Raw genomic sequence first — 6,000 nt, 5'->3', positions numbered from 1 at the left:
TACTGTTAATTTTCTGACTCATAAGCATGAAATATCTTTCAGTTTATTTGCTCTTTAATTTCCTTGAAAATCATGTCTCGGTTTTTATTGTCAAGCCTAGCACTTCTGTTAATTTTTTATTTCTAGATGCTTTATTTGCTACTATTATAAATGGGCTTGTTGCTTAATTTCATTTCAGTTTATTGCTTGTAGATTGAAATATCAATTGATTTCACATTTTGTGCACGTATGCTGAATTATTAGCTCTAATACTTTCATAGCAGATTATTTAGTATTTTCTCTATACAAAATCATTCAGTTTACAAAGAAATAGTTTAGTACATGTTCCCAATATTTTTTTTATTCCTAATTGTTTTGACTAGAATAGTCAACATATGGTTGATAAAAGTTGATAAAAGAAAGTGCAGGCATTCTTTCTGATTTTAGGGAAGAACATTAAGGTTTTCTTTGTTATCTACTCCTGGACTCAAGAAGAACATGTTTTTAAAGATCTCTTTTATTGAGAGGGTATATTACACTGGTTTATATATATGTTAAACCAAATTTATGTTCTTAAAACTCAAATTCATAAGTGAAAGTTAAATGAGATAGAATATTGATGATCTTAAATTATCTTCCCCCATACTACCAATTACAAAATTATAATAAAACATCACATTTATTATTGCATTCAATGTTGTTTTATTTGGTTGAATATGATTTATTTGTATTTTTGTGTTTTTTGTTTGTAAAAGCTATAAGTCTGTTACATATAATAACCTTAAAACCTTTATTAATTTTTTTTTATTTTATTTTTATTTATTTATTTATTTATTTTTAATTAGTGAATCACTGTGAGGGCACAGTTACAGATTTACACATTCTCATGCTTGTTTCTCCCTCATACAAGGTTCGAGAACCCATCCCCCACCAGTGTCCATTCTCCACCACCAATGAACCCAGAGTCCCTCCCACCCTCCAGATCCCACCCACTCCACCCCACCCCGCTCTGTGGCAGGGTATTCTATTTTGTTCTCTGTCTTCTTTTGGGTGTTGTGGTTTGCAATAGGGGTATTGAGTGGCCATCATGTTCAGTCTCTAGTCTACTTTCAGCACCATCTCCTTTCCCGAGAGGACTCTCCATCCACATTTTACTTGGTGTTCCCTTCTCTATCTGAGCTACCTTTCCCTCCAGCAGTGAGGCCAGCTTCCAAGCCATGGATCCAACCTCCTGGTACTTATTTCTACTATTCCTGGGTGTTAGTCTCCTACTCTGTTATTTTATATTCCACAGCTGAGTGAAATCTTTCTATGTCTGTCTATCTCTTTCTAACTCATTTCATCTAGCATGATACTTTCCATGTTGATCCACTTATATGCAAATTTCATGACTTCATCTTTTCTAACAGGTGCATAGTATTCCATTGTATAGATGTACCAAAGTTTCTTCAACCAGTCATCTGTTCTAGGGCACTCGGGTTTTTTCCAGATTCTGGCTATTGTAAACAGTGCTGTGATGAACATATAAGTGCAGATGTCATTTCGACTATACTTTTTTGCTTCTCCAGGATATATTCCCAGCAGTGGTATTGCTGGGTCAAATGAGAGCTTAGTTTCTAATTTTTTTAATCTTTAATAATTTACTTTGTAAATATAAAGTATACAAACCAAGAACCCCTCACTCTTGAGCAGGGGCGTGCATTTTGTAGAACCAATATTTCTCAAAGTACATTTAAGTAAAAATGCCTTATAATTTCTTTTTTTTAATGAGTGAATCACCATGAGTTACAGTTACAAACTTATGAACTTTCATGTTTGCATTTTGTTTATATTCCTCCATCAGTGCCCAGTCCCCTCCCTCAATGTTCCCAGTATCCCTCCCACCCTCCTACCACATCCCCCCCACCCTCCCCACCTCCCACCCCACCTCCCACCCCACTCCACCTCTGTGGCAGGGCATTCCCTTTTGTTCTCTCCTTTTGGGTGTTGTGGTTTGCAACAGAGGCACTGTGTGGCCATCGTGTTTAGTCTGTATTCTATTTTAAGCGCGCATCTCCCATCCCATGCGGGTCCTCAAACCACACGTTACCTGGTGTTCCCTTCTCTATGCCAGCTGCCCCTTCCTCCAGAGTGTGGGGCCAGCATCCAAGACTTGGAGGCAACCTTCTGGTACTTATCTCTACTATTCTTGGGTGTTAGTCTCCTATTCTATTATTTTATTTTATATTCCACAGATGAGTACAATCTTTCTATGTCTGTCTCTCTCTTTTTGACTAATTTTACTTAGCATGATACTTTCCATGTTAATCTACTTATATGAAAATTTCATGACTTCATATTTTCTGACAGCACCATAGTATTCCATTGTGTAGATGTACCTAAGTTTCTTTAACCAGTCATCTGTTCTTGGGCACTCGGGTTTTTTCCAGATTCTGGCTATTATAAACAGTGCTGCGATGAACATTCGGGTGTAGATGTCATTTAGACTGTACATTTTTGCCCTTCCAGGATATATTCCCAGCAGTGGTATTGCTGGGTCAAATGGGAGCTCAATTTCTAATTTTTTGAGAAGCGTCCATATTGTTTTCCAAAAGGGCTGAACCAGTCGGCATTCCAACCAGCAGTGTAGAAGGGTCCCTTTCTCCCCACATCCTCTCCAACAGCAGTTGCTTTTTTTCTTTTGGATGTGTGCCAGTCTCTGTGGTATGAGGTGGTATCTCATGTTTGTTTTGATCTGCATCTCTCTGATGATTAGTGATGAAGAGCATTTTTTCATGTGCCTTTTTGCCATTCATATTTCTTCCTTGAGAAAAAAAATTTCTGTTCATTTACATCCCCCATTTGTTGATGGGGTTGTGAGATTTCTTAATTTCTAATTTTTTGAGAAGTGTCCATATTGTTTTCCAAAAGGGCTGAACCAGTCGGCATTCACACCAGTAATGTAGAAGGGTCCCTTTCTCCCCACATCTTCTCCAACAGCATTTGCTTTTGTTCTTTTGGATGTGTGCCAGTCTCTGTGGTGTGAGGTGGTATCTCATGGTTGTTTTGATCTGCATCTCCCTGATGATTAGTGATGCAGAGCTTTTTTTCATGTGCCTTTTGACCATTTGTATCTCTTCCTTGGGAAAGTTTCTGTTCATTTATTCACCCCATTTTCTGATGGGGTTGGATGTTTTCTTCTTGTAGAATTCAATCAGTGCCTTATATACCCTTGATATCAACCCCTTACTGGATGGATATTGGGTGAATATCCTTTCCCATTCTGTAGATTGTCTTTGTTCCATGGTCACTGTATCTTTTGTGGTGCAGAAGCTTCTTAGTTTAATATAGTCCCATTTGTTTATCTCTGTTTCCATTTGGTTGATCAGTTGCATGTCATCTTTGAAGATACCTTTATTAAAATTTTTGTTTTGAGGGCTAGTACAGGAGATAAAGCACTTGCCTTGCATGTAGCTGCTGTCATACACTGTTGTTCAAATTCCCAGAACTGTCAGGAGTCACTCCTGAGCACACAGCCCGGAACAGACCCTGATCACCATTGAGTATAGCTTAATACCCCAAAGCCTACCAAGGTCCGTCAAGTAAAAAATAAAGAAAACAAACAAGCAAAAAAGAAATAATTTCAGACTTGATAAAAAAAACGATGTATACTCAAATAATTATAACCAATCCCTCAGAATTGAGCATAGTATTCTGTCATCCCCTTAGGGCTGGAGCGACAGCACAGCGGGTACGGCATTTGCCTTGCACGCGGCCTACCCGGGTTCGATTCCCAGCATCCCATATGGTCCCCTGAGCACCGCCAGGGGTAATTCCTGAGTGCAGAGCCAGGATTAACCCCTGTGTATTGCCAGGTGTGACCCAAAAAGCAAAAAAAAAAAAAAAAATCTATCATCCCCTATCCTTTTTAAAAATTTTATTTTATTGAATCACTGTGAGATAGTTACAAGCTTTCATATTTGGGTTACAATTTCACAATGATCAAACACCCACTCCTCCACCAGGTCACATTCCCCACATCAATATTCCGGGTATACCCCCCTTTCCCACTCTCCCCCTGCCTCCATGGCAGACAATATTCCCCATAATCTCTCTCTACTTTTGGGCATTATAGCTTGCAACACAGACACTGAGAGCTTATCATGTTTGTTCCATTATCTATTTTCGGCATGCATCTCCCATCCCAGCTGGTTCCTGCAGCCATCATTTTCTTAGTGATCCCTCTCCATTCCATCTGCCTTCTCCCCTCAACTCATGAAGCAGTCTTCCAGCTATGGGGCAATCCTCCTGTCTCTTGTATCTACATTCCTTGGGAGTCAGCCTTATATGATGTTATTTTATACTCCACAAATTAATGCAGTCCTTCTATGTCTGTCCCTCTCCTTCTGACTCATTTTACTTAGCACGATACTCTCCATGTCTATCCATTTGTAAGCAAATTTCATGACTTCATCTCTCCTAACAGCTGCATAGTATTCCATTATGTGGATGTACCAAAGTTTCTTTAATCTGTCATCTGTTTTAGGGCAATTGGGTTGTTTCCAGATTTTGGCTATTGTGAACAATGCTGCAATGAATATATAGGTACAGATTTCATTTTTACTGTGCTTTTTTCATCCTTGGGATATATTCCCAGAAGTGGTATTGCAGGGTCATATGGAAGCTCAATTTCTAGTTCTTGAATGAGTGTCCATATTGTTTTCCAGAACATTGGTGTTCTGGAAATATTCCAGAACATTGGCTGGACCAATCGACATTCCCACCAACAGTGAAAGAGAATCCATTTTTCCCACATCCATGCCAACACTGGTTGCTTTTGTTCTTTTGAATGTGTGCCAGTCTCTGTGGTGTGAGATGATATCTCATTGTTGTTTTGATTTGCATCTCTGATGACTAGTGATGTGGAGCATTTTTTCATGTGCCTTTTGGCAATTTGTATTTCTTTTTTGAGAAAATTTCTGTTTATTTCTTCTCCCCATTTTTTGATGGGGTTGGAGGTTTTTTTCTTATACAATTCTACTAGTGTCTTGTATATCCTGGATATTAATCCCTTATCAGATGGATATTGGGTAAATATTCTTTGTCATTCTGTGGGCTCTTTCTGTGTTTTGGTCACTGTCTCTTTTGAAGTGCAGAAGCTTCTTAGTTTGATGTAGTCCCATTTGTTTATGTTTGCTTCCACTTGCATGGTCAATGCTATTTCATCCTTAAAGATGCTTTTAGCTTCAGTGTCATGGAGAGTTCTGCCTACATTTTCTTCTATGTACCTTATAGATTCATGTCTGATATTGTGGTCTTTAATCCACTTTGATCTGACTTTTGTGCCAGGCATTAGACCAAGATCAGAGTTCATTGTTTTGCAGGTAGCTATCTAGTTTTCCCAGCACAATTTGTTGAAGAGGCTTTCCTTGTTCCACTTTACATTTCTTGCTCCTTTTCAAAGATTAAGTGTCCATATATTTGGGGGTCTATGATAGGATATCATCCCCTTTCTTATGGGCAAGTTGTAGGTTTTTTTTTTAATGTAGGAGTACTGCTGTTTATTCAGCCATTGATTAAGCTGATTGAATTGGACATAAACTCCATATTTATTTATTTGAATATCGGTGAGATAGACCATTACAAAGCTGTTCATAATTGGATTTTAGTCATACAATGATTCAGCACCCATCCCTTTGCCAGTGTACATTTCCCTCCACCAATGTCCCCTGTTTCCCTACCACTGTCCCCCAAAACCCCACCTCCCACCCCCAGCCTTCCTTCATGGAAGCACTTTCCTTCTAGACAAGTTATTTTGTAAAATGAATATCAGTTAGGATTTGGCTAATCAACCTGATACTAGATTCAGGCTTTTATTAAAAAAAAATATTAACCCCCTCCCCCACTTCAAACTACTCTTGGAATTTCTGCTGTTGTTGAAATTGCAATAACTAGAAGCTGCACAATCACTCATCCTCTTGTTGGGGTGATGTTAGCTGGGATCATACGTCAGGTTGTGCTGTTTACACATCTCACTTTGGA

Source organism: Sorex araneus, chromosome 2 (genome assembly GCF_027595985.1).
Source record: "Sorex araneus isolate mSorAra2 chromosome 2, mSorAra2.pri, whole genome shotgun sequence".
NCBI lineage: Eukaryota > Metazoa > Chordata > Mammalia > Eulipotyphla > Soricidae > Sorex > Sorex araneus.
This window is presented reverse-complemented; position numbering follows the sequence as displayed.